Source organism: Drosophila grimshawi, unplaced genomic scaffold (genome assembly GCF_018153295.1).
Source record: "Drosophila grimshawi isolate 15287-2541.00 unplaced genomic scaffold, ASM1815329v1 contig_1377, whole genome shotgun sequence".
Taxonomy (NCBI): domain Eukaryota; kingdom Metazoa; phylum Arthropoda; class Insecta; order Diptera; family Drosophilidae; genus Drosophila; species Drosophila grimshawi.
Genome location: NW_025062900.1, coordinates 20872691 through 20892385, shown reverse-complemented (window position 1 = coordinate 20892385; position 19695 = coordinate 20872691). Strand labels below are relative to the sequence as shown.

At 36.5% G+C, this 19695-nt stretch overlaps 1 long non-coding RNA gene across 1 annotated transcript; it reads left to right on the top strand.

The window, feature by feature from the left end:
* The first annotated feature begins 17986 nt into the window (after positions 1-17986).
* Positions 17987-18983, top strand: LOC116805675. The gene is made up of 3 exons (XR_004365330.1): positions 17987-18181; positions 18818-18858; positions 18921-18983. It is a non-coding gene; the product is annotated as an uncharacterized LOC116805675 (long non-coding RNA).
* Positions 18984-19695: the final 712 nt, after the last annotated feature.

The following is a 19695-nucleotide window of genomic DNA, read 5'->3' as shown; positions in this document are numbered from 1 at the left end:
TGGTATGGAGAATAACTCGAAAGTGAAACACTTTATTTAACGACATCAAATAGTAAATTTATGCGTTGGACACTCCCTTATTTTTTTTATACTATTGAGTGTGTGCGTGTATATGTATATATAAATATGCCTCTCTCTGACATGGAAAGGCAGGCAAATCAATTAAGTTAATGAAAATTCTAGTTATGCATAACAGTTACTTAAATATGCACTTGACACTCTTCGAGTCGGCCAATGAAAGGGTAAGAAATAGAGATAAAAAAGCTAACTTGCTATGTGTGTGTGTGTGTGAGAGAGAGATAGTAAATGTATGCAAGATATTTTGGGCAAGTAAAATTCTTTGACACTTGGTCCCAAAGTTGTCTGTACATAACTCAACTCAGTCGAGGCGGGTGGGCGGGGTTAGCTGTGCTTTTTGGAAGCTTTCCGTTTGGCGCCTGTTGGTTTATTAAGTGTTTCATAAATTATAAGCTCGTGACATGTGTAAATGCTGAATATTTAATGATATTTATTAAGCAACAACAGCTCTTGTGGCAATAATTCACGTTGCAAGTTCCATTTGTAGCAGACAAGTGTAACACAGAGCGGCGTGTGGCTGTTGGAGGGAGGGAAACAGAGAGGGCGGCACAGGAGAAGATTCTCTTTGACCACAAATCGCGGCAGTCAGAATAGAAGATGTGCTAATTTATCTTCGAGTCGCTTTCGGCGAGATAATTACAAGGGTCACGAAGTCGCTGATTAGAAAACAAAGTGTGACCAGTCGAGGGGCGTCGAGGGGGTGGCATTAGGTACTGTGTTTTGTGGGCGCGGCCGTGGCTAATAAATTATCGGAACAATTAGCTTGAAGGCCGTGAAAAACTAGTCGGAAACGTGAACTTTTCATCGAGTCGTCGGCAACAGACAAACTGACAAACTAACAACTGACACAGCAACATCAACAAAAACTTTCAAACAATTAAATTGTGAAAATCACAATCAACTCGCAGAGAGAGCCACAAAATGCCAGAGTTGAAAGTTTAAGGCGAACGCAATAGTTATCAATTAAATAAGATTATTCGCATATTTATCTGTTAACGACAAGAGTTGTATGTACAGCGAAACTGAGATTCATTTTAAAATATATATAATTTTTATAAAACTATCAATTAAGAATTCTATATAAATCTTTGACTAATAACTAAGTCTGCCAAAAGCATTATTTGCAATTGTTTGTTTGTTACGAATTAGAAAAAAAAATGATTCGTTTCAAGTTGAGTTTCAGTTGAGCAGAAAATAAAAATAAACTCCAATAAAAAGATCAAATGATGTCTATAAAATGAGTTTAAAGTTTCAGATTGTTAATATGCCCACAGCCAGCCAAATATTTTTGCTGTATGCTCACTCAAAATATTATTGCATTATAATTCGCAAATATATTTTTGTCTCACCGCAAACACGAGATACATTTCAGACCTGTGCCACACTCTGAATGTGCATTGTCATAACTTGAACCAAAAATACGATGGCACTGCACAAATCTCCGCACCATTTAGCGCATTACATTAGAACCACCCCCCCCACTTCCAACCAACACTCCCACCACTCCTCCCACACTTTATGGAAAACCCATTTAAAACATATCCGACTATGCCAAATAGCATTTTATGCATTCTAGGCGAGTGCAATAACCGAATAGAATAAAATATTTCAAACAAGTATGCAGACAACAGGGTTGGGGAGTGGGTAGAGGGATAATCCATGCACGCAGACAAACAGGGAGAAGGGAGCAAGGTGGGGGTGCTCATGTCCACCTAGACACTATTTCATTAGCCATTTGCCAGCACATTGGTTCCTGGATTGCCACGCATCGTTGTGCGCCGAAAATTCGCAATTCGTTATTCGCTCTACGCTAAATTATCCTTGTCCATTGTCCGTTGTCTGCACAAGTGCAAACTATTTTAATATTTTTGGAAAATAAGCTAACCTTAATGCCTGACTAACTGAACTGAACAGAACCCACCGCAACCATTAACTACACCCCTAAAACTAGAACAAACTAGCGGCCACAAGAGCTCTGGCACATCATAGCACAAAGGATGATTATTTATGAGAATCTTTAACTTTAAAAAACTGAGTTTTAACTAATTAGTTCAACTGTAATATAAGTAAGTGCTGCTAACAAATATATGTTTAAACATTAGACAACTTTTGCTTTGCTTATTTACTTCAGCTAATAACGCTTAACAATTTTTTAGTCTGATTGGGTTTTTATGCCTAAGTTTTTCGCCAATCCTTGCCATTTCCCCAGATATATTATTTCCTTTATTTTATTATTTTTTTTTTATCATTTATCAGCCATTTTACCAGATGTATTATTTTCTTTATTTTCTTTTTTTTTTTATCAATTTTATAAGTAATCTTTATCTGATAATATATACGTGATATCTTTACAATAAGTTATCTTTATCTGAGCGATCCATCTAGCAATATTTACTCAAAGAGTGCAACACTTTCAATTTGAACTTGCAACTGGGCTTATGCATTACTCAGCTTTATGTTCGCACAACTTGGTTGCTCCATCAGCTTATCGCAGGCTTTATTGTCACAATATCGTTAGTACAATAATTTTTGCCGCATTCTAACGTGTTTCACTGGTATAACCTTGTTAAGGGCTTGCGTCTCTTTACCACCATTTTTCATTCAACATTCTCGCCACCAATTCCAGCCACAACTTGCCACATTTTGCATACCTTGTGGTTTTTTCTTGTGTGTGCCTCGGGCCTGGCCAACAGGTCGATGTGCCCCTAATTACATCAGCATCAGCTAATAAAATACCTTTTGGGACCAGTCGGGTCAACAACACATTTTCGTGTGTATTTCTCCTGTGTGTTTGTGCATAATTTGATTACTCATACGCCGCGTGTGCAGTGCATTGTTTGCTACAAATTTTGTCTGCTTTTTGTTTGTTTTTTGTTTTATATATGAAAATACCTTAGTTTGCCAAATGGAAATTTTTCACTTAACAAATTGCAACACGTGCGAACAGCACTGGCTTAAAATAAACTGATAATAGTTTACTTATTTGTTGCTGTATCTCTGTATCTGTATCTGTGTATCTGTATCTGTGTATTTGTATCTGTATCTGCTGCTGCGTATCTGTCGAATTTGTCTTATCTGTTCGCTACTTGAGCATTCCAACCAAACTATTATCAAATACACACACACACACACAAATACACACACACACAAATACACACACACACAGTTACACACACACACAGTTACACACACACACAGTTACACACACACACAGATACACACATACGCTGACAGGAAACTGTCAAATGCTCAACAAGCGAAAATGCGAATAAAAAATGTCCACAACAAAATAAAAATACAAAAAAACGCAAAAGTAACAAGAATAATATAACGTATACGCCCACAAAACAGCCGGCAGATGAACAACATATGGCACACAGAGAGAGAGAGAGACAGCGAGTGAGTGTGTGAGAGAGAGACAGAGAGAGAGAGAGAGAGAGCAGAAATGAATGAGAGATGTTCTTTTTGAAATCTTTGCCAATTGCTTTGCTCACTCTATTCGTTCGCAGAATTTGTTTTTCCTTGTTTATTATGCCCAGTACCCATTCAAAATGTGTAAAAGGGTGTAATGGTTTTGCGCAAATGTATGTAACAGACAGAAGGAAACATCTCCGACCCCATAAAGTATATGCATATATATATTCTTGATCAGGGTCAATATAGTACAGTGCAGAGACCTGCTCACATTTGGGTGCAAAACTTATTATAGGGAAACTTGCCAATAATTTTAAAATATATTTAACAGCGGGTATATCAGGGTATATCGTAGTCGAGCTCACTCGATTACCGCACTCTTACTTGTTTTTTTTTCTATTTTTTTATTATTTTGTCGCACGCTGTTTATTTGCACAATCTATTGACGTTTGTGGTTAAATTCGTTTTTTTTCTATAATAAATGTACCTAATTGTGTTTGCCTTAAAGTGATTTTAAACAAAGATAAATGAAGATTACAAGCCAAAGATTGGCGTGGCTTGCAAACTGGAAATAAACCGATTGTTCCCATATCAGTTAAATGATTGGATCATTATAACAAGTATAATTTATTATTTATTTATTTAATGTGACCTAATAATTAAATAAATTAAATTGATAAATTGAATTAATTAGAACTTAACATTTTGGATACTTCGGAAGACACCCAACAACTAATTCATAGTTTATTCATTCTCACGCGCTCAACTCAATTAAAATCCGCTGTTTTTTTTAGCTTCCTTTTCTTTTTTGTTTTCTTGAAAATGATAAAATGTCTCTTTTATATTCTCAGCGTTTTACGCGGGAATTATGCTAAGCAGTTGCCTCGCTTATTGTTTCCGCTTTGCTGGCTGTTTGCTTTTAGTTGTTCAGCTATTATTTGTTTTGTTTATTTGCCTATTTTTATTTGCTTGTTTTTCCAAATAAAAATGTACTTTTTAAAAATCTTCCATTTGCACCGTGAACAGCGTAAGCAGTTAACAGCGAGAATAGTTAGCGCTGTTAATTAACAGTTTGCGGCTTGTTAACGCTGTTAACTAACAGTTTTGCGGTTTCACGCAATGTTACTCTCCTCACTTAACTTTGCTGCTCTCCCTCTCTCTCTCTCTCACTCTCTCGTGCGTTGTTTTTGTTGCTGTTTAATTTTGCGCCAAAATGCGCAATTAAAGTATAATTAGTGTGCTGTTTCCATTGTTGCATTAATGTATATAATTATAAAAGATCATTATTTCAGTGTTAACAAATAAACAAATGCGGCGAACGTTTCGCTCACGTGAAGCTTTCACTACTGGATTTTGAAACTGAAAGAGTCGCACAACACCAGCAGAATAGCAGAAACTCTTTGAGCATGTTTACATTAACTGTATATGTTCCTTTCTGTGTAGTGAGGGTCGTTTCTAAAGTAACTTTTTGCCCATCACTTTTTTTGTATTATGCTTTTTTTTGTTTGTATGTTTGTAATGTTATTTATGCTGCAGCTACTGCCCATGTCTGTCTCTAGCTGTGTTTGCCTTGGGTAATTGCTTGCTAGAGAGCGAAAGCGGAGCGCGGAATGTCAGATGGGGAAAGGGGAATGGGAACGAGGAGCCATCTTCCGTTTTGCATTTTTTAGTGGCAAGCGCGTTGCGCGTCATAAAATATTGATGGCCATAAATAAGAAGCGGGCAGCTTTTAATGTGAACTCCGCTGACACTGAAAGGAAGACAAAGACAGAGCGCGAGAGAGAGAGAGAGAGAGAGAGAGAGAGCGAGTGGAAGGAGGTGGATGGACACGGCTGACGATAAATATAAGTTGCACTTTGGTGCAAGAGCTTTTGAATAAATTATGTGAGATAAAAAATGTTAACTGTAACCCAATCCAAGCCAATTTATAATCATTTGCGAAGATATAAAAGAGTTGATTCCCATTCAATCTTCAGTTTTATACAACATATAAATTCAATAATAAAATCTGTTGATTAACAAATTAAAAACAAATACTTTAGAAGTGTTTTTAGCAGTAAAACTGATTTAGAAAAATCAAATCGGAGTAATATCGGTGATTAAATCAGTTAAAGCTCCTCAGGCACAAGTAAATATTTAAAAAAAAAATCCTCTTATTTGGATAAGAGCATAATTTAAGTATAATGATATATGGAATCTTTTGAAATTGATTTTCAAAACTTTTTTCTTCAGCATATATCTGCATACATACATAAAAGATTTCTTTTATGACTGGAAAATGACATTTAATTTTGTTGTTAAACTTTCCAAAGAACTTTTCCTTTCATTAAATATCCAAATACTTTTTAACGAATTTTATGTCAGCTTTGAGACCACTGTAAGCGTAAATCTTCGACCCACGACGACCTCAGACCCCATCCTAAAGTGCTGTGGCAGATGATTAACACCTTTGTTGGCCACCGAGCGGAAAAGTAGGCGGAATAACTTGCCAGGAATCAAGTGGGAAAACACAGCTAACTAAATAAGCAAATTAAGCGTAAAATATAAAACGCAGAAAAAAAAGAGAATCGTCTTCAAATTAATAAAACAACAGCTGGTTGGGGGCTGGGGAGGATTAACTGGGTGAAAGTTTCTATTGACAGCTTTGAAGACCTATAATTAAATGTGTATTTCTAGAGCACTATCAATCAATCTATACTTAGTTAAGCCCAGCTAAGCTAAATATAAACATATTTCGTTTTTTCTGTTTCTATTTCTACTTTAATTTTTATGAATAAATAAAATAAATACAAAATAAAACAAATGATTAATTACAATTCTTTAACAAACTGCTAGAGTTGAATTAAATTTCAATCGAAAATTATCAAAATTCTCGCTAATCTTCCAGCAATGCGAAAGGGCAGAGCTTACAGCTTCCAATACATATATATATATATATATATATATAAATGCAATTTAAATCAATTGAAATCTAACCAAATCGATCTAAATAAATATATTTAGCCTAATAACAGTTTGCAGTTGCAGTGCAATCAATTAACTAATTATTTAAGCTGCCTTTGTAAACATAAACAAAACCAACCAAAACCAACAAAACACCACAAATTGGAACAGTTGTGCAGCAAAAGATGAGGAGGCGTGGCACTGTGCAAAATGCTCATAATCATAGTCATAGTAATAATAATAATAATATTAATAATAATAATAATAAACAACAATAAAAATATAATAGAAAATATGATGAGAACGAGATCGGAGCAAAATGAGAGCGTAAACATAAGTGAGACACGCCTCATTAATTTGAATAGATGAAGAGACGTAATGCCCCCAAATATATATATATATATATATATATATGTATATATATATGTGTATATATACAATTTATAAGCGCATTAGTATGTGTGAGCATAACTAGCAAGCACAAAATATGAAAATCATTTTGCCAAATGTCTGCACACAACTCCCCCTCCGACCAACTCCCCACACACACACACACACACGCAAAAACACACCCCCGACCAGCCCCTCGAAGTTGCGTCTCGCCAAGTGGCTGACTGGCATATTGAGTGAACTGCCAGCCTTTGGGGGGGTGAGGGGGGGCGTGTCAGTGACAGAGGATTGCCTGTCATGGGCAATGGCATTGGACGTACGTGCGTGTTAGACGCAACTTCCCGTTACAGCAACAATAACTGCAGCAACTGGCAGCAACAACAACAACAACAACAAAAATCAACAGGCAACACAATGGGAATTTCAAATATGGCAAATGTACAACACGAGAGAGAGCAAGTCAACATTAAGAAAAAGCAATTTAAAATGTTGCTAAAAAAAAAGAGAAAAAAAATTAAAACAGACTCAACAAAATGGCATTGCTCTAAAATAAGCTATGGAAAAACTAGATAATATAGTCAAAATATGTATACAATGGTGCTTGTAAACAGATTTCAATTAAATGATTAACAGCCACAAATTTCAGGCTAGTCAAAGTGTTAAAAAGGACAAAAGTAATTATTAAGTAGAGCTCAGTTTTAATCAGTTAATACAAGCAAAACATTGTTTTTTACTCGTTTAAAACAGAGGAATTTTAATTTTAAAAAGAAATAAATTTGTACATTTAAAATCTAGACTTTTTTTTAGCGGGATTCCACTAACAACATTTCCAACATTCTTCAATGTCTACATTACATTCAACATTCGTTAAGTATGTTAGAATGTTAGACATTGGTGTATTTCGTGCTATTTGCGTTAATTTCACGTATTTCCTAGCAATCAATGTGACACAACAGCAATTCTAAGCGCTTTCCTAAAATAAAGTTATAATTTAAATAAATTTGTTTCTTTTTTTAAAGTTAAATTGAAATGAAATTCTTTTATTTAAAGTACTTTCTTATTTAATTGCTGTTGTAATAGCAGCAAACTTGTTATAGATTGTTTTCTATATATATTAGTTGTTCCATTATTAATTTCGCCAAAGATTAGTTTAATAGTAATTTCTGCTCTTGATTAATTCCCCCAATGCAAAAGATGCAGTTAGCTGGAGTGTCTAGTCGAGTCCCTTGTGCGCTCTCACTTGTATTATTATTTGGTTAATCGGTTAATAACTAAATAAATGTGGCCAAGCAATATCGTAAAGATAAACGTACATATATATATAGCATATATAATATATATTTGCATATTTCTAATATATATTTCTGCAATATTTGCACCCATCAGATACAACACACACACACACACACAGCTAAAGTGTTGCTACATATGTTAATACAAAGGTTATGCTTATTTCATAAGTTCACATTCTCAGCTCTCCGTTCTCCGTTCTCAGTTCTCAGTTGTTGTCAAACCCTTCATACATATGTATTTATGTAGTTATATCATTACACGTACACTCCATTTATACACTCCATGGACGATGATGACGACGACGACAATGCAAGCCAAAAATGCCAACAACAACAAGAACAACAAGAAGAAGAGCAACAAAGCTAACGACAAAACACAATCAACTGGGCCGAAAGGGCAGCAACAACAACAACAACAAATGAGACAACAACAACAATAGCAACAACAGCAACAGAGACAACGACAATAATTGTAGGGAATACACACAACACAAACCAGACGCGACCAAAGCCAAGAGACGCCACTTGGACTTGCTGGCTGGCTGGCTGGCTGGCTGGCTGGCTGACTGGCTGACAGAGGGGATTCTGGATTGTAGGGGAGGGGCAAGGCGTGGCACACAATTCACATTGCAATGCATTGACCAGCTGCCGCCTGACTGTGGCTCTTGTTGCTGTTCACATACTTAAACAGTTTTGCGCCTGGTTAACTCGTTGCCATTCACTGAATTTTGCCCAGCGGGTTGCTGACTCTCTGTGTGTGTGTGTGTGTGTGTGTGAAAGGGAGTAGGTGGGGGGAGGGGGCTGGTTGGTGGCTGCTTGAGTTTGACATGACGCTTTGGTTTTTGGTTAAATTGTTGTCACTGCCTCTTGTCACTCGGCGCGCTGCCGGAAATGTCGTTAAATGAAATTGTTTTTGTCAAAATTAATGTGCAGAACAAAACTGAGGCGACAGCATCCATTGGGTTAACTGTGTGGGTGTGTGCACAATGTGTGTGTGTGTGTGTGTGTGTGTGTGTGTGTGTGAGTGTGTATGTGTGTGTTGATGCTTTATTGGACATATCTACATATAGATATGCCCGTAGATTTGTAGGTACGTGACAGATTTTGATGAAATTTTCTCGCTAAATGTGTTGCAGCTGTGTGTTTGTGTTTGGTGTTTGGTGTTTTGTGTGGCTTGTTATAATTGTCAGCTCAATCGTGGTTAGCGCTATCTCTTGCTCACTCTCAATCTCTCTCTCGCTCTCTCTATATATACACACTTAGATATATATAACTCAGCAAAGGACGTCCCTAAATCAGCCAACACTTCCGAGTGCGAATATTGAGCTGTTTTTGGGGCAGTCCAGTTTTCGATTGGGTGCGGGGGGATGCTTTGACAGCTAAACATGTGGCACATTGTGGCATTGGAATGCCAAGCAACATCTTCCGCCACACAGCACACACAAGTGGAAAATACCAAAAAGAAAACGCTTGAGCCTAAAGCTGAAGTATGCTTGGAATATTTATTTGATAATCATGAAAATCCCTCAAACATGATGAACATAAATGAATATATATATACATATATATATATATGTATATATATATGTATATATAGTTAATAGTGCGAGCAAGTTCAGTAGATCAACTTGCAAAGGCAAAAGTGTTGATTTGAAATAGAAATAGAAATAAAATAAAGTAAGCAGTAAGAATGAGTTTATTAGTAACTAGAATAATGACTAAGCGAAGTAGCATCAACTAAATGCTATGCGAGGTAAGTTTGCTAAAGTTTTCCAAACATTTTTGTTATTCTTGACATGCCAGGTTAATTCTAATGATTATTAATTATGATGAACATAAATGTTTTGCTGGCAAATCTTGCACACAAAATATTTATTTAAAACACATTTTTAAGCTAGTTTTTTTATTATGCCAGAATGTATCAGTTTTAAGTAGATATAATCCGTATATAAGAACATTATAATCAGCAGATATGATGGTGAACATAATTAAATTTGAGGAACCAAGGCAACTTGTTTATTTATTTAATGTCAACTAAAGTCAGTCGCCAATTGAATTAAATTAAATTAAAGATTTCATTTAAAATTATATATATAAATTAAAAAATAAGAATTATTTACAAGATTTCTGGGGGTATTTAAATGCGAAATGGTGCAACATTTGTTGCATGAATTGGGGACAACTCAGAAAAAACCCAATCAGACTAATAATTAATAAGAATTAGTTAAGTGCTTACAAAAAAGTTATTCACGAGAAATTGAGGAGTCTGAATTGATGACGTTAAAGAGTCTGTTGTATTCATTACAGAGTTGATCAAGGATGTCGATCGATTACTAGGAATAGATAGGAAGTCGATAACATCCAAGAAGGGGAGGGAAATACAAGGCAATAATGTGAAGATTTGTATTTGCCAGCGTTCTTAGAGGAAGCTGGTTTACAGAAGAGTGTCAAAATCTTAGGGATCGTACAGTCAAGTGGATTATGATAAGTGGAGAGTTTTTAGTTGGTGTTTAGAATGGGATTCCCATTAATTTTATGCATGAGCTTAGCTTGGCCAGCTTTACTTTGCTTTGCAGTTAGAAAAGTTATTATGACACATAGATGACTCTTTAAGAACTAATTCTTTGGTTAACTGAAAGGTTAAGGAGATGCTGGGCATGGCCTCAGCAGCAGTTCTTTTGTTACTCAATTAATAACTATTTAAGCCGATGCAAGTAAAAATGCTGTGTTTACGTTTAAGCCAATAAGCAACAAGAGGCACAACAACAACATTTAATGGCCAACACACATTTACGAGCCAAAGACGGCTAATAAAACAATGGCAATTCCCACACTTCCTTCCACATCTGTCCTCATTAAAGTGTCCGAGTGGGCGTGGGAAGTGGGAGGTGGGAGTGGGAGGTGGGAGTGCATGGAGCTTACTTATGTTTATGGGACATTAAACACACGGAAAGGTGTTATAAGAACAGGCACAAGTTTTTAAAAGCCCAAACGAAATAAGGTGAAAAGTGACATGAGGTAGTTTTCAGCTGACTTTGGGGCGGCAGTTTACCTGTGGAAGGGGCAAGGTGTGTTTGCAGCTGAATCTCAGCCTTGCTGTCCAGTTTAGCCTGGCTTTGACACAAGTTTACACCAGCCCCGGGAAGGAGCGTTAGAATTATGACGCAAAGCCGCATAAATCTTCTTGACGATAAAAAATTGCACAGTAAAGGAAAAAAAAAAACCAAAAACAAAACGGGGGAAAAAAATGGCCTAAACCTTTTCGTATAAGGGCCAGGTGGCTCTAACCTTTATGCCTGCCGTTATTCTCCATGTTGTTTTTCACAATTTTCTTTCGCTTCTTTGTTTTTTTTGTTATTCTTACAACATTTTCTTTTGCTGGGCACGCATTGCAAATTTGGAGAGAGAGAGAGAGAGGGAGAGAAAGAGACAGCATTAGGTGGTATATCATTCAGCTGAGTGATTTACCGCAGTGGCACAATACCAGGAAGGCTCCCCCCTTTGATGATTGATGCCGATTGTTGTAGAAGTCTAATTGAAAAGCTGACAACACGATTCGCATGGTAAGGAAATATGAACTAAATTGAATGAAGTCAAATGAAGTCTAAACTAAATTGAAATGAGCGGAGCAAATCTATAGAAAACTCTTCAATACTATCGATAGCAAAGAAAATACATATTTTAAATGTATATTTAAAAAGCATAATTATTTTCAATTTGATTATTTCAATAATTAAAATGTTTTTTTTTTGCTCTATTTACACTCGTATAAATTTCGAATCCTGTTTTATATTCTTTACCTACTCTTATTGACCAATCAATATGTCAATCGATAATTGGATTGCAATCCAAATCTTAATCAATTAATTAGATTAACGCAATTTAAATGCAAATTTAATCACAATTATATAAAAAACAATTTTCATACAATTTGAATTTCAGTTAAAGTTTATTCAAAAAAGGTTTTTTTATGAGAACCTATTTTTATATCTTTATTTAAACAATCCTCGCATCTGCTAACTCTACTAGTTCCAAATGGGCTCTCTCGACCTTGATTATATTTGTAAATGGATCCGTTTCCGATAACCAGAAGTTTGCATTAATAAACTCACTCGTTTAAGATAATAATTCACCTTACTTTAAAGAATTGCAATTGGAAAACCAATGTTAAATTTGCAAGCCAAAAGCACCACTCCAATTAAATAGTTAGTTGAAGTAACTTAAAATTACACAAATAGGAAAAAAAGAAGAGAAATTGGGCTGCAAGCCAAAAGCTGACAGAAACATATGGCGACGTATCGAAATGGCTTTCGCAACAATGCCAGCAGAGTATGTGGCACATGTGAGTTTTTCTATTTTTCTGTCTTTTTTCTTTTTTTTTTGAAAATGGCGGCTAACCAAAAACCGAGCAAAACTATAGCACACTTTGTGGCCGATCAGTGTGCAATATGGTGTGTGGTGTGTGTGCGATGTGTTTGAGTCTGTGTCTGTCTGTCTGTCAGTCAGTCATAGACTGTGTGCAGTCACTTGGAAGTTGCTTTGGCAGCCAACAGACACACACACACTCGCACACACACACATGACAAGCAGTCACAACCTGCAGGCCTTCAATGTCCATCCTGTCCAGCCTGGCAGCCGACCAACAACAATGCCACAACGTGCGTGCACACAAGTCCCCAATACAGAACCAAACTAAACACAACTCAACTCGACTCTACCTCTGCCTACCCCCGTTTGGTATCCTCTCCCTCCCGCCTCCTTCCCATCCCACGAACCATGTCGAGACAAAAGCTCATTGAGAGAAATAGGGTAGCTGGCAAGTGGAGCTGGTGGAGCAAGTGCCTCCCCTTACGGGGCCTTAGGGGCATTTAGGTTAGGCCATGAAATTAGTATGACAAGTTGACCATGCTGTGGACAACAAAACATTGCAACTACTACTTCTTGCAACAAGCAACAACAAGCAGAAGAACAAGAACAATAACCACTGCAGAAAACATACATAACACTGCACAATTATCAAATGTCCAACATCAATGGCTGCTAGCTGGTGCAATTTTCGGCATAGGCGGCGTATGCGTAATGCAGCAACACGCATACGCAACGTTGATCACAACACAGCCAGACACAAACACGCAACAAAAATTAACAAAAAAAAAAAAGCAACAAAAAAAAGGGAAAGAAAATGCTGCAAATGTGTGGAAATGTGTGGAAATTCATATGCATCTCTGGCACTGTCACTTCGGGCAGTTGTCAGAAAGTCACTTAAAAAGTACTTTTGTATTTTTTTGTTTTCAATCCTATGGGAATCAACTTATGCATGGGAAGCTCTATTGGGGTCTATCAGTCAGAAAAACCATTTCTAAAAATGAAGTAAACATTGTCGTTTAGTAAACAAGATGCGAACAAAAGTTATATGCGCTTGAAAAGATGGTTGTACTCGAAATGTAGAAGTGTTTTTGAATAATACCTGAAATGTTAAAACTCGTATTATGTATTAGAAGTAGTCAATAATATCATTCCTTGACCTGGCAAAGAGTTGTTTTGCTGCTAAATTGTACTCATTGGAGTATTGAGTACCGCAAAATACATTTAAATGAAATCAGAAAGCTTTTCATTTAATTATTGTTGTAAGACTTTTATATAACTCAACTTAAAACTTTTGTTCAAAACTTAAACACGGTTTATTATATATGAAATTGAAGAGCCTTTTTTAAATCCAAATAAAGAAGAATTTTGTTGCACAAATTGCAGTTAATAAAAATTCGAAAACGGAGTTCAACATTGGCTCCATTAAACATGCAATGCAAATAGATTTTATTGCAGACTTGTTTTTCTCTCGTTTATTTATTTGTTAATCTAGAATTGTCCGTTCTGGAGAAGTACTACATCTGTTACTTAGCAATGCTCTATTTGCATGTGAATATTACGAGGAAAAAAAAACACAAAATATTAACACAATTGAAAAGGTTTTTTATTTGCCTGCTCGTTTTAAGTCGCCATTTTTATTTTCATTTCGTTTTTTGCTCTCTGTCTCTGTTCTTCTCTCTCTAGCTATTTTTTTTGATTCATTTGCCTGCCCCGTTAGGCCTGAGCACACACACAGAGAAGAACTCCTTTTTGCATTGCCTGATTTTCACATTGTAATCGAGAATTGTTTGCATTACATTCAACAAGGGTTGGGGGTTGGCTGAGTGTGTTTGTGGTTGTGTGTGTGTGTGTGTGTGGTTGTGTGTGTTGCACAGGCAGAATTAAAATCATTGTAAATACACTGTGGGAAATCGCTTTAATTCGTTAGTGCTGCTGTCAGCGGCTTACGCCGGCGACTTATCGATGACATTTCCATCTGCATATGAAATGATTGACATTCATTGTAATGAATGAGATGATTGGCTTCAAGGACTCTTATATTTCTCATTAATTAGCCTTAAAGATTGCACTATTGATTGTATCGATTAATGTCTATCGGACTTATTACCTATGAGCGACATTGAATTGTTTGATTACTCCCAATTATCGAGTAGATTTATAGCATACTTTTTGGGACGCTGACTTGACGAAAATATCAAAATTTTTAATTACTTAATACAACTAAAACTATTTGCCAAATATGCAATAATGAGAAAAAATATGAAAAATAACTTTGCTTGTTTATTTCATTATTTTACCAGCGCATTTTGCTTCATTAAATAGCTTTTCATCTGTACAAAATAATATTAGTTTCATAGTCTACTTTTGGTTAGAAAACTTAATTATACTAAAAAGTATAACACTGATTTTGTTGCACAACTTTTCAGATCTGCTTTTGAGCTCATTAAAAATGCTAACTTTTGCATTAGCTTAACCAAAAATTGCAGGTATTGTTGTGTGTGTGTGTACCGTAATTGCCACACCCAACAGGCAATAATTGCTTGCACACACACACACACACATAGACACACACACATAGACATTGTAACTAGTGGACTTTGTAATGACAAACTGGTGTTTTTCAGCCTGATTTTGTTGGTGTTGTAGTATGCTAAATGAGTTTGGTTATAGCTACAAATACACACACACACACACACACACATGCATATGTATGTTTTAAATGTTGTTCTTTCATTTCTCTAGTCTCTCTCTCTCTCTATCTCTCTCTTTCTATTTGGTTTTTGTACATTTTCAAAGTGCCGCCGCGTCATGCCCCATCGCCCAACGAATGGAAATGAAACTCAGTTTAACTAACGCAAAAAAAAAGGAATATTTGTACACTGCGAGAAAGTGGAATGCGAATTGCATTCATTTTATAACAAGATCAGGTCAAATTGTAGTATTTAATGTTTTAAAAAAGTTAAAAAGGCGAGTAGGAAATCAAAAACGTTTCTGATTTTCATTTAACTATTTTAAATGAATTCTTAGATGTATTTAAGCTCTCAACTTCCAATAAAAAATACTTTATTACTGACTTGAAATTATAACAATTCTATTCCAATCCAGTCTAAGCTGCTTGATTTTCAATATGGCTTTGGCCTTAAGTCACATGTACAATTTGTATAGTTAATTATACATATTTATACATCAATTAGCATAGCATTATATTTTCGCTGATTTCGCTTATTGTATAGATTTTTGATCGTTTGCAACTCTGTTCGCTCTGTTCTAGTTTTATTGCCTTCTTCGTTTTATTGCACTTCGTTATAATTACTAGCACTCAGAAACTGTCTCTTTTTGTCTTTGGCACTTTTAGGCAAACCAATAACTGTGATGAAGAAGCATCAAAAGGATATAAAAACCGTTTCCAGCAGCGACATTCCGCGTCTTCTCGCGCTTAGCTTAACTGCCTGCTGCTGCTGCTCATCTTGTTATCTGCTGCTGCTGATGCTGCTGCTGCTGCTGCTGTTCTTCAATTCGATTCGATACGTTTCGATTGAGGAGTGTGGGAGAGGGAGAGGGAGGGAGGGATAGAGCAACAGCCACTGCTGTCGACTATTTTATTATATATGCATGTACATACATATGTAGTATTTCATTTGTTTTTTTTTTTTTGCTTTTTTTTGTTTTGCTTGCGCTCGTTTTATTCTTATTTTTTCGTTTGCTTCTTTTTGCGCCTTTTTATGGGCCTGCGACTGCCTTTGTTATGTTTTTTCTTTATTTTTTTATTTTTATGAGTTTTGCGACGCTGCTGCTGAGATTTATTATTGTTTTCAGCACTCTCAGTGTGTGGTGTGGTGTGTGTGTGTGTGTGAGTGTGGGTAAGCATGAGAAGAGCTCACGTGTTTGTCTGTGTTTTTCAACATGTAGCTGTGGCTGCAGCAGCTCTTTGCAAATCCGACACTGGATTGAATTTTCGCCGCCGTCAGCGACAGCGTCAGCTTCAGCTTCGCTGTCAACGTCGTCGTCGTCGTCATCGACTCTTGTACAAAAGCTACTCGACTTTGCTGTCCCCGCGCAGCAGAGTCGCAGCTGCTACTGCTCTGCTGCTGCTCTGCTGTTGCTCTGCTGCTGCTGTTGTTATTCCCTCTCTTCTATGCGCTTCAAAGCAAGCATTTGTGTGTATTTGGCTTGGCGCAGTTTAATGCACTCTACACAGTATTTGGTTTGTTACACCCTCCTTCTCTCCCTCACCGCCTCACCACCTCTTCTATCTCATTCAAAGTTGCCTATTGTTGGCATACATGAGTATGTTTGAATGTACATATATGTACATATCTACAAACATTTGTCAATTTTGTCAGCGGCTAGTTTTCTTTTATTTTTGTTTAATCGTTTTTTTTTTTCTCAACGTAATGTAATGTACAAAATGTACCAACATAATGTACCAATGTACCAACATAATGTAAAGTATCAATATGACAACATAATGTAATGTACTACCATAATGTAATGTACCTACATACTTGTACCAATTTAGCTACATAAATATGCGTTTTGCTTACAACACTTTTGCCCTTCCTCATTTCCTCAATTAGACACGAAAGTGAAATTCTCAGCATTTTTCCCAAAAAATCTATAAATTCCTTCATTCATGCCACAAATCAAAAAGTCCATACAGCTCATAATTATTTGTCTCAGAGCAGTGCAAATTGCTTCGGAAGCATTTTTATTAGTTACTCACCCAAAATAAAGAGTTAATAATTCCAATCAGCGTTCGATTTAATCAATAGCACTCACCTGTAAATAGAAATGGAGAGAATATAAATATTTTCGTTGCCATAAATTAGTACACAACAGTGAGGGAGAGAGAGAGAGTAACTAACTATCACAACAAAAATTCTATATATTTGTACACAGAAAGAAAAATTAATTAAGTCAGTTGGACGGGCGATGATAATAGCCAACAGAAGACAGGCAGGCAGGCGGCAGGCGCGCAGCAATTTGCATTTAAAATGTAAGCCAATAAGTAGAACGAGAGCGCAAAGCGAAAAACCAAAATGACAAAGTGGAACTCAAAGAGAGACCAGTCAGCAGAGATGCACACAAACACACAATGGAGCGGTGGGAGAGGGAGAGGGAGAGTGAGTGAGAGCTACGAGCAGACGGCTAATGCAAAGCCAATAAGCAAGCAAGCAAGAACAGAGCAGAACAGCAACAGCCGAGAGTGCAAACAAAACGCAAACAACAACAACTAAGTAGTAAATGTTAAGTGTATAGCAATGGGGGACAAAACAAAAGAAGAGCAGAAGCAAAAGCAGAAGCAAAAGCAGAAGCAAAAGCAGAAGACAAAGCTGATGACACTCTGTGTGTGTGGGAGTAGGATGGGACGATTATCAGACAGAGTGTATTGCTGCTGCTTCGTTGTCAAATGAGTTTGACGCCAGTCTGTCAAGAGTTTGCTTGCAATGGTGCGTTGATTACGTATACGACGCCTGTGACGTGCGAGATTAAGTGTGATCGCTTGTAGAAAACAAACAGACGGACGGACGGATGCGGTCGGTGAGCGCGTCGTGTTATCGAACGATTAAAATAGTGAAACGAATTTGTTGCTAGAAATACAAACAAATATTGCCAGATGGCTTGCAAAAAGTACACAAAACGTTTGCTGCTTTGCTGGCGCATCCAATTTTAAGGCGCGGTTTGAGACAAACTTGGTACACATTTATACTATTTATATTTATAATTTAATTTATTATTTATATAACTATATATATATATATCTATTATTTGATATCGACTTTGGCACTTTGAACCTCGTTTGTTTTGTTTCCGAAGTGAATGGGTCACTTAGACAACAACTAATTTTTTGAAGACTGTTCGCCTAACGTGTTGTTTCCATTGCATGTTCAAATGCCAGGACACGCACGAAACATCCACCCACCCACACCCACACATACACACACAGACATTCTTTAATAAGGTTTATTGCTCCCTTCAAATAACACGAATAACATTAAAGCGACAAATTTGTATAGCTATTTTTGGAATGGTCGCTAAGGTTGAATGCCCCCAGAGAATCATCAGTCTTGGGTCAATTACGAATGCGATTGGAAGAAGCAAAAAACACTTGTATACTGTTTTATAGATATATTTGTAAATATGTATGAAGATATTTGATTTGTTTTATAAGTATTTCGTAAGGGAATTTATAACAAATGCAGTCTTAATTTCATTTCGATTTATTTTATTATATTTTGAACATTAAAAAATTAAAATGAATTATTAATATACAATTTTTAATTTTATCAAAAAAAATCGGCAGAATTCGCTAATGACTTTATCTACTTCAGCTAGGTGACTTCTTTGTCTACAATGTTCTGCCAAGAGACCGGTAAGTATTCCAACTGTTTGCAAGGATTCCCTCTTAATTACTTAAATCGTTCCTGTTTTTAGCCAACTAGAAGACCAGCTGCCTCTACTAAGTTCAATTGCCTGTTTACCTGTCTTCCTGTTTGAATGTTCATAAACAAACGATTTTGTCTAATATTATAATAATTTCATATAATATTTCAGTATTGTTGGATACTCTAATAATAAACATCTCAATAGAATATAATAAAATACAACAATTAGAATATTGTTTGTAAAAACAACAACACATCTACAGATAGAGACGCGTTTTAATCAAATAAATTCGCAGAATCGATCTAATCAGTTTCTACATGAATGAAGTGTTTACTTTTGCACACTCAATTCAATTCATTAATGCCATTATCATGCTAGGATTCTCTGATTCCTATGTCCTAACCCGGCCAGCCAACCAACCAACCAATTAGCGTAGTTTCGTTTCAGCCATTAAAATGCCCGCAAGCACCCAAAAAGCATTACCAGCCCTAAACAAGCCCCAACACCAACACCACCAGCCCCCCACCCAGGAAAAACTACGAAAGAAAATGTGCGGCTGCCGCATCGTTGTTGTTGTTTTTCTTTTTTTTTCTAAAAACTGTCATGCGTGTGGCAATTAAAGCGACAAGCGACGGCATTTCGTGCAACACGTAGCGAGGCAAGGCGACAGGAGCAATGGTCTGCTGAGCGACACTCCACTGGCCACCGCACTGGACACATGCCTCATGCCACATTCCACAACAGCTGTGTGCTGATGTCCCTGCAAAGCGACACACGCAAAAATGCGTGGCGCTTCAAGCTAAACACCATACTTACACACACA